Here is an 11271-nt window from a genome sequence, read left to right as displayed (position 1 = left end):
ATGGAGTAACTTTCTTTCCTGGATCGTTTCCTTTTCTTGCTGCCTTTGCCTGGCGCCTTCTTGATGATTTTCTTCGCGCCCTTTTTGGAGGTTGGCTGCGCTTTCTTCTCATCTGCCATAATAACGGTCACTTTCAGACACAGAATAAGGGAAAGCGGACTCGGAGCTCGCTTTTCATAGCCTAACGGTGTCAGCAATGCTAATGAAGGATGGGGGAAAGCCTTGTTCCTGATTGGGTAGTTTACAAGAATCCATGACATCAGCCTCGCTGTGATTGGTTAGTGTGGGACACAACGTGGATGTCAGGATCTACAACGAAATGCGAAACACAAACCAAATTTTGTACACGGATCAAACTCCCCGCTCACTCTAAAATGAACTGGTTATTGTCATTTAATGATATTTTGAACACAGTACCTGTGAGATTTTAATTGTGGCAATGTGTTTTATTCTGTTCATGACAATCTTTTGTGTGTAACATATTATTTTGTTTCATCACTCTCCGTGATTTCCGCATTACACTGGTAATAGTACTGTGTTGTTAAGAGATTCAGGTTTATTGAGGGATAGTTTGTCCAATATCTGTCAGTCTCTGCTATGTGAAAATGCGAGTGCATCTATCTGTCCCTGTCTGTTTATGCAGCGTGAATGATTATTATTGTCTCACAATCTGTTCCTGTCATACAGTCATAGAGATGTATAGCACTCTTGGGTCCACCTCGACCATGACAACCAGATATCGTAAATTAATCTCGTCCCATTTGCCATCATTTGGCCCATTTCACTCTCAACCCTTCCTAATCCTATACCCATCCAGAAGCCTTTTAAATGTTGTAATTGTCCCATCCTCCACCACATCCTTCGGCAGTTCAATCCAGTTACGCACCACTCGCAGCGAGCAAACGTTGCTCACCTTAGGTTACTTATAAACCTTTCACCTCTCACCTTCAACCCATGTCCTCCAGTTTTGGATCCCTCTACTCTGGGCAAAAGAACTTGATTATTCACCCTATCCATGCCCCTCATAATTTTATAATCTTCTAGGAGGTCACCACTCAGCCTCCAACACTCCGTGGAAAATAAGCCCCAATAAGCCCTGTCTATTCAGTCTCTCCCAAAAGGCCAAGCCTCCAACCGTGGCAACAACATTTTAAACATTTTCTGAACCCTTTCAAGTTTAAAAACACCTTCCCTATTTTAAGGGGACACCAGAATTGAATGCAGTTTTTCAAAAGTAGCCTAACCAATGTTCTGTATAGTCGCAACATGACCTCCCAATCCGCACATTCAATGCACTGACCAATAAAGGCAAGTGTATCAAACTCCTTCTTTGCTGACCTGTCTATCTGTAATTCCATTTCAAGGAGCAATGAACCTGCACTCGAAGAACCTTCGGTTTGGCTTCCCCGGAGCCTGCAAGTCCTGCTCTGATTTTCCCTTGTAAAATGTAGCACCTCATACTTATCAAGACTAAACTCCATCTGACACTCCCCAGCCCATTGGTCCTTTTGATCAAGGTCCCAATGTTGTCTGAGGTCATACAGTCATACAGTAATACAGCATGGAGAAAGGCCCTTCAGTTCAAACTGGTTCATGCTGACCATGGTGCCGATTCAGCTAGTTCCAATTGCCTGAATTTGGTCCATATCCCTCTAAATCCTTGCTATTCATATGTTTTTTTTTCATGCTGCTATTGTACCTGCCTCAACCACTTTCTCTGGCCACCTATTCCACATATGCACCACTCTCTCAGGTCCTTCTTAAATCTTTGCCCTCTCACCTTAAACCTTTGCCCTCTAGTTTTCAATTCCCCATCCTTGGGGAAAAATACACTGTATGCATTCATCCTATCTGTGCCCATTATGATTTTACACACCTCAATAAGGTCATACCTCATTCTCCTATGTTCCAAGGAATAAAGTACTCTCCTGGCCAACCTCTCCCTGTAACTGAGGCCTCCTTGTCCCAGCAACATTCTTGTAAATCTTCTTTGCACACTTTCCAGTTTAACAATGTCTTTCCTATAAGAGGATGACCAAAACTGTACACAATCCTCCAAATGTGGCCTTACCAGAAACTTCTACAACTGTAACATAACATCCCAACTCTTATACTCAATTTTCCAACCAATGAAGGCCAGCATACTAAATGCTTTCTTCACCACCCTGTCCACTTATGATGTCACTTTCAATGAACCATGTACTTGTATTCCAAGGTGCCTCTGTTCCACAACACTCCTCAGGACCTTAACATTTACTGTGCAAGTCCTACCTTGGTTTGACTTTCCAAAGTGCAAAACCTCACACTTATCTGTATTGAATTGCAATTGCCAATCGTCAGCCCACTTCCCCATCTGATCAAGATCCCTCTGTTATTTTTGATCACCTTCCTCGCTATCAACAACACCTCCTAATATTGTATCATTGGCAAACTTACTAATCATACCTTGTACATTCACAACCAGATCATTTATTTAAATAACACATAACTAAGGTCACAGCACCGAACCCTGTGGCACACCACTAGTCACAGGCCTCCAATCCAAGAAACAACCTTCAACCATCACCCTCTGTTTCCTACCATCAAGCAAATCTTGAATCCAATTAGCTAACTCTCCCTGGATCCCATGCAACCGAACCTTCCTTACTGGCCTGCAGTGCAGGACTTAGTCAAAGGCCTTACTAAAGTCCATACAGACAACATCCACTTATCGATCCGCTTGGTGACCTCTTTGAAAAACTCTACAAGATTTGTCAGGCATGAATTCCAACTCACTATTCCTTGCAGACTATCCCTAATCAGACCTTGACTGTCCAAATGTTGGTTGATCCTGTCCCTCAGTATCCTCTCCAATAACTTGCGTACCACTGATGTCAGGCTCGCTGGCCTGTAGTTCCCTGGCTTGTCTTTGCTCCCTTTCTTAAACAATGGAACAACGTTAGCCACCCTCCAGTCTTCCAGAACTTCACCAGTGGCTAGAAATGAAGCAAAAATCTCTGCAAGGGTCTCTGCAATTTCTTCCCTAGCCTCCCACATCATTCAAGGATGGACTTGATCAAGCCTCAGGAATTCATCCACCTTAATACGATCGAAGGCTGCAAACATCTCTCTGGTAATATGTATGCGGTCCAATATATCTCCACTTGTTTCCCTTATTTCCTTAGCATCCATGGTTCTCTCCTTAGTAAACACTGAGGAGAAATATTCATTAAAAATTCCCCTCCCACCCCCATCTCCTGTGGCTCCACACATAGACCACCATGTTGACCTTTAAGGGGACCTATTCTCTCCCGAGCCACCCTTTTACTCTTAATATAGCTATAGAACCTCTTGGAATTATCTTTAACCTAATCTGCCAGATCCATCTCATACCCTCTTTTTGACTTTCTGATTTCCCTCTTAAGTGTGCTCCTACACTTTCTGTAGCTATCTTGGGATTCACCTGAGTCTGATAGCTTAAACCCAATGTATGCCTTCTTCTTTTTCCTGAGCAGAGTCTCAGTATCCCTCAATATCTCAGGTCACCTTCTCCTGTCATTTCTGCTGTCCGAATGTGTGACGTTATTAGTCTGTACCTTTCAATTTGTGCTATGTGAATGTATGGGTGTAATTCTCAATCTATACCTGTTAGTTTCTACAAAAGAATGTACGAGTGTTGTGACCAGTCCCTACATGCCCATTCTGTTGTATCAATACGAGTGTGCAGGCATTAATCTGTACCTGCCAATTTCTGCTTCGTCAATATATCAGTTTAGTTTCTGCTGGGCAGATGTGAGAATCTTGTTATCACACTGTACCTGGGAGATATTGTTCTGTGAATATTTGAGTTCAGTTGTCACACTGTCCCTGCCACATTTTACTTGGTGAATATGACAGTGTGGTTTTAAATCTGTGACTGTCAGTTTCTCCTTGGGGAGCTTGTTTGTACAATTATCAATCTACCCTGAAAGATTCTGCTGCATGAATGTGTAATTGTAATTATCATTCTGTCCATATCAGTCTTTGCTATGTGAATATATGAGTGTATTTACTAATTTGTCCCCATCAGTTTCCTGTCATGTGAAAATGGGAGTTTAGTTATCAATCTGTTCATTTTTGTATGCACTCTGTGAATGTTTGGCAGCAGTTATCACTCTGTACTTGTCAGGTTATGCTCGATAAATAAATTTTCAGTCTATCCATGACAGTTTCTGTTATAAGAATGTGAGAGTTTAGTCATCACTCTGTTGCTGCCAGGCTCTGCGATGTGAATGGCTGATTACTTTTATCAGTCTTTCCCTGTCAGTTTCTCTGATGTGCATATGTGAGTGTGGTTATCAATTTGTACCTGCCATTTTCTGGTATCTGAATATGAGAGTTTGGATGTCAATCTGTACCTGTCACCTTCTGGTGTGTCAATATTTGAGTGCAGTTATCAATCTGTTCCTGACAGTTTCTGATAGACAACTACACTGCCATCCTTTGTGTATCAGTCACTGTCAGTATTTACTGTGTGAATGCATGAATGTAGTTATCCATCCATACCTGTTAGTTTCAGCTATGACATTATGTGAATACAGTTACCAATCGATGCCCGTCAGTTTTTGCTATGTTAAAATATAAGTTTAATTATCAATCTATGCCTGTGAATTCCTGCTCTGTGAATGTATGACTGTCATTATCAGTCTCTACCTCAAAGTTTCTGCTATGTGAATATGTGAGTTTAGTTATCGATCTGTACCTGTCAGTTTCTGTCATGTAAATGTGTGACTGTTGTCATCAATGTGACCCTATCAGTTTCTGCAGTTCAAGTATTATGTGACTGTAGTTACTCACCCACCCCTTTCAGTTTCTGCTGTTAATATGTGAGTGTAGTTATTCATCTATGCCTGTCAGTTCCTGCTATGTAAATATATGACTGTTGTCACCCGTCTTTACCTGTCAGTCTCTGCTACGTGAATGAGAGTTTAATTATCGATCTGTACCTGACAATTTCTATGAGGTTTATGCGGGAGTGTCAGTCAATATGCTGTGAAACTGGGAGTGTTAATGTCAATTTGTACCTGTCAGTTTCTGTATTGTGAATACGAGAGCGCAGTTATCAATCTTTCTCAGACAGTCACTGCTGTGTGAGTGTGTGAGTGTATTTAGCAATCTGTCCCTGTCAGTTCTGCACTGCAAATATGACAGTGTAGTTGTTAGTCAGTGCCTGTCATTTTCTGTTACGTGAATGTTTGTGTAATTATCATTGTCTCCCTGCCACTTTCTGCTGTGTGAATGGGGGAGGCAATGGCCTCGTGATATTATCACTGGACTGTTACTCCAAAGATCCAGATAATGGTCTGGGGACCCGGGTTCGAATCCCGCCATGGCAAATGGTGGAATTGAATTCAATAAATATCTGGAATTAAGAGCCGAATGATGACCATGAATCTATTGTCGATTGTCAGAAAAGAACATCTGGTTCACTCATGTCCTTTAGGGAAGGAAACTGCCATCATTACCTGGTCTGGACTACATGTGACTCCAGACCCACAGCAATGTGGTTGACTCTTAACTGCCCTCTGGGCAATTAGGGATGAGCAAAAAATGCTGCCTACCCAGCAACACCCTGGTCCTGTGAATGAATAAAGAAATGTGAGCTTCCTATCAATCTGTATCTGTCAGTTTTTGTTTTAAGCTCTGTGACTGAGTGTCATTTTCAGTCTCTATAGTTTCTGCTATTACAATATTTGAGTTTAGTTATCGATGTGATATTACTTTCTGGCAGGTGACTATTTGAGCACAGTTATCAATCTGCAACTGACACTTTCCGATATGCAAGTATGACAGTGTAGTTGTCAGGCTGTTCTGGTAGGTATGTGCAATGTGAATAAGGGAATGTAGTTATCTGTCTGTCTCTGTCAAGTTTCTGTCATGTGGACCTATGAGTGTAACCTGAAAGTTTCTGTAATATGAATGTGTGACTGTAGTTATCAACCTGTCCCTGTCATTTTCTGCTGTGAGAAGGTGAGTGTACCTATCCTTCTATGTCAGTCAGTTTCTGCAATGTCTATCTGTGAGTTTAGTTATCAATTTATCCCTGGTGTTTTCTGCTCAGTGAATGTGTGTAGTTACAAAGTGAACCTGTCAGGTTATGCTGTGGGAGACAGACTGTTATGATCATTCTGTTCATGACAGTTTCCGCTGTGTGAATATGTGAGTGTAGATATCTGCCTGGACCTTTCAGTTTCTGATTCGTGAATGTATGAGTGCAGTTTTAATTTTTACCTGTCAGTTTCTGCTCTGTGAATCTGACAGTGCAGTTGTCAACCTAGTCCACACAGTTTGTGTTCTGTGAATGAATGCAGTTATCTATCTGTCTCTGTTATGTGAATGTATGAGTCCATCATCAATCTGTATCTGTCAGTTAATGCAATTGGAATGAGACAGTGTAGTTATCACCCTGTACCTGTCAGTTTGTCAGACTTGAATATGACAGTGTTGTTATTCATTGATGCCTCTCATTTTCTGTAACATGAATGTGAAAGTGCCGTTATCAGTCCATACTATTCACTTTCTGCTGTGTGAATGTGTGAGTTCATTCTCAGTTTCTGCTATGTCAATATGACAGTTTAGTTATCAATCCGTACCTGTCAGTTTCTGTGAGATGAATTTGTGAGTGCAGTTTTCAATATGTAACAATGAGGTTCTGCTCTGTGAATACTTGAGTGTAGTCATAAATCTATACCTGTCAGTTTATGCTATGTGAAACAGGGAGTGTTATCATCAACCTGTTCCTGTCAGTTTCTGCTATCTGGGTACCTGAGTATAGATATCCTTCTCTTCCTGTCAGTTTCTACTCAGAGAATGTGTTCCTGAAATTATCAGTCTATCCATGACACTGTTTTGCTACCGGAATGTTTAGTTATCAATCTGTATCTGTCAGTTTCAGTTCTGAGAGTCTAAAAACGTAGTTATTAAGGGTTGTAATTCATACGGATCAGGTACTCAACTACAATAGCAATCATCCCAATACCCACAAACGGAGCTGCATCAAAACCCTGTTCAAGTGAGCCACAACACACTGTCACACCCAGAGCTGTGTAAAGCCAAGGAAGAACAATGATAGTGTCTTTAGAAGTGACGGTGACCCGAAAAGTGTCGTCGCCGATACCTACAAAACAGATGACAACAGGAAGACACAACACGTCCAGAGACACTAGTCACTCTGCCATACATTAAAGACATATCAGAAAAGACCACCAGATTACACCGCCTCGTAGGAATCATGGTAGCCCACAAACCGACAGCTACTGATGAGAATAAAGGATCCAACAACCACGATTGACAGAACCAATGTTATTTACAAGATATTATGAAAAGACTGCCATAAACATTACATAGGGCAAACCGGGAGGAAACTAGCCATCAGGATTCATAAACACCAACTAGCTACCAAGAGACATGACCAACTATCACTCATCTCAATGTACATGGACAAAGAGGGACACCAATTTGACTGGGACAATGTAGCCATCCTAGGACAAGCCAACCAAAGACACACACCAGAATTCCTGGAGGCTGGCACTCAAACTGGAACTCCATTAATAAACATGTCAAGCTGGACACCATATACTAAGAGAAAAATCCAGAAGTGATGCCACCCACCCCAGCAAACCGAGGCACAGAAACAGCAAGCAGGACAGAACACCACTGCTTCACTGGAGGTGCACTGATGATGTTACGTAGTGTGGTGACGAAACGTCTGTGAACAAACTTACAAGCTTGGTGAGTAAGTCAACAACAGCTTAGTTATTAATCTGACCCTGACAGTAACTGCAATGCAAACCTGACAGCAATTATCAACTTGTATCTGTCAGTTTCTGCAATTTTGAATGTCACTGTTATCAATCTCTGTCAGTTTCTACTTGGTGACCGTGTGAGTGCAGTTATCAATAAGGACCTGTCAGATTCTGCTCTGTGAATATGAGAGTAGTTATCAAACTGTACCTGTCAGTTTATGCCATGTGAAACTGGGAAGGCTGGCTCCAGCATCTGCAGTTCTTGCTATCTCCAAGGTTATTTTCAATCTATTCCTGTCAATTTCTTCGATGTGGAAATGTGCATGTACAGCAACTTGTATCTAAAAGTTTCTTCTCTGTCAATTTGCAAGTAAAGTGATCAATATGTACCTGTGAGAATCTACTTTGTGAATATTTGAGTATAAATGTCAAACTGTGCCTGTCAGTATTTTTTTAAATCTGTGGATATGAAAGTGCAGTTATCCATCTGTACCCATCACTTTATGCTCTGTGAAATTGCGAGTGTTATCGTCAACATGTTCCTGCCAGTTTCTGCTATGTGGATATGTGAGTGTAGTTATCGTTCAGTTGCTGTCAGTTTGCTATGTGAATGTGAGTGTGGTTATTAATGTGTGCATACCAATTTCTATTATGTGAATATTGTTATCAATCTTTACCTGTCAGTTTCTGCAAAGTCAATATGTGAGTCTCATCTTCAATCTTTTTTGGTCTGTTTCTGTAATATGAACCTGAAAGGTTAGGTATCAATCCATACTTGTTGCTTTCTACTTCTAAAAGTGGCTTAATTGTCAGTAATTTTATGGGTTGAGGTGTGACTCATAATGTGATAGATGTTATTAGAGTAATTTTATGTAGATTTCCTTCAATTCCTGAGTGTATACTTTGGACAACGATTCAGTCTATCCACCAAAAATGGTGTAAATGTCAATGGGCTATGAATGGTGAAATTTGTTGGAACTGGGCTTTTAATGGAGAGAAAAGCAAAATAAAGTTGCATTTCCTCTGTGTTGTTTTACTGTTGGTTTGAACATATCTGTTGGAAATTAAGCTCAATGTGTGTCTGACTCAATCCGCTCTGAGGTTGTGGAAAGGATGTTCTCGGCTCTGACAGTGGGGACATACCTGCTGTTTGTTAGAATGAGCTGGTCACACTCGGCTTTGTCCTGAAGAAATGTTACATTGTCCTGGTCCTTCAAGTGTTTGTCAATAGGAAGACAGAAAAGATAGCTCCTGTAAACCAACATCAGTCGGGTTTGACAATATTTAACTGATCAGTTTAGCTAATAGTCATTTGGATGTTTTATTTATCGCCAGGAATTCTAACATAACTGTGGGTCTGATTCCAATCTTGCCCTGAGCTGCTTCTTGTCTGATCATTTTTAAAGACTTCAACATCATTTGAGTGAGGTCCCGAAAGTAACCGATACCTGTACAGCTCCATGACTGCAACTACCTAATACAAACCTGTCTGTGGATATGAGTTTAGTTATTGATTTATTCATGTCAATTCCTACTTGGTGAATGTGAGAGTGTAGTTGTCAAATTTGGTAAATTATTTATATATTACACAGCAGAGACTGACATGGACAGAATGATATACATCTATAGATCAACTTAAATGATCCAGCACAGAAGGCGTCCGTCTGGCTCATCATGCCCATGCTGAACCGAACACCACCAGATGGCCATCATAATCCCATCTTCCTGCACACATTCCATAGCCCTGCAGCTTACAGATCTTAAGGTGGAGGTTCAGGTATGTTCTTAAAAGAGTTTAGAGTCTCTGCCTCCACCACCAACTCAGGCATAGTATTTGAGATACGCACCCTCTTGTAAAAATGATTTTCCTCCCGTCACCTCTAATCCTTCTGCCACTTCACTTTAATCTATGACCGATGGTTTTTAAATTCTCTGCCAAGGGAAATAGGTTCCTCCTGTCTACTCTATCTCTCCCCCTCCCAATTTCATATGCCTCAATCATGGCACTTCTCAGCTTTCGCTGTTCCAAGGAATACAACCCCAACCTCTCCAATCACACCTCGTAGCTACAACTCTCCAGCCCTGGCAACGTTCTTGTAAAGCTTCTCTGCACTCTCTCCACAGCAATAACATCCTTCCTGTAATGTGATGACCAGAACAGCACACAATACTCCAGCTCCAGCCTCACTAGTGTCTTATGCAGTTTTATCATGATAGTCCTATTTTTATGTTCCAAACCTCTGCCGAAGTAGGACAGCATTATATACACCTTTTTTAACAACCTAACCTACCTGTGCTGCTACCTTCATATTCCACCAAGACTTCATATTGCACGCCAAGATTACTCGCTTTATCTACCACACCCACTGCCCCGTCGCCTCATGTATTCCTATTTATTGTTTCACCTCCAGAAATGCATTACCTCACACTTACCAAAGTTGAACTCCATGTGCCTCTTATCTGCCCACGCCACAAAACCATCTATATCATTTCGGAGCTGATAGCTATCCTCTACACTACCCACAACATGGTTATTTTTTGTGTTGTCTGCAAATTTCCAAACTGTGTCCCCCATGTTCAAGTCCAAATTGTTAACGTATAAAACAAACAGCAGAGGTCCCAATACCAAGCCGTATGGAACACCACTTGAAACAGCTTTCCATTCACAAGGGCAGCCATCGACCATTACCATTTGTTTCCTGTTGCTAAGCCTACTTTGGTTCCAATTTAAACACATTGCTCTGAATCCCATGAGCTTTTCTATTTTTGATTAGTCTGCCATGTGGTACTTTGTCAAATGCCTTACTAAAATCCATGTAGTCCATTACACTACCCTCACACATTCACGTGGCATTTACTGACAGAGACTGATTGACAAATACAATTGCATCTTCACACAGCAATCAGTGCCTGTTTCTGCAATATAGATATGTGAGTTTTGTTATTAATCTGTTTATGTTAACGCATGAACACACAACGCGAATATTTGAGTGCTGTTATCAATCTGTACCTGTCTTTTTCTGCTCTGTGAGTCTGAGAATTTGGTTATTCATCTTTAACTATTAGTTTCTGCGATGTGAATACACAAATGTTGTTATTAATTTGTAACTGTCAGTTTCCTCTACATGAATATGTGAATGTAGTTATCCATTTCTACCTGTCATTCTTGACTATATGGGTATGCAAACATGATCATCAAACTGTCCCTATCAGTATCTGCAGTGTGAATGTTTAAGTGCATTTATAAACCTTTTCCAGTCAGTTTCTATGTTGTGCATATGGAAATATAGTTATTAATCTCTCTGTGTCAGATTCTGCTCAGTGAATATGAGAGTATCGTTATCAAACTGTACCTGTCAGTTTATGCCATGTGAAACTGGGCGTGTTATATGAATCTTTTTGTATCAGTTTCGGCTTTGTGAATATGAGAGTGTAGTCATCTAGTCATAGAGTCATACAGCGGGAAAACAGACCCTTTGTTCCAACAGTCCATGCTGACCACAGGTAT

The sequence above is a fragment of the Rhincodon typus genome, unplaced genomic scaffold, assembly GCF_021869965.1.
Source record: "Rhincodon typus isolate 14 unplaced genomic scaffold, sRhiTyp1.1 hic_rhity00000051, whole genome shotgun sequence".
NCBI lineage: Eukaryota > Metazoa > Chordata > Chondrichthyes > Orectolobiformes > Rhincodontidae > Rhincodon > Rhincodon typus.
This window is presented reverse-complemented; position numbering follows the sequence as displayed.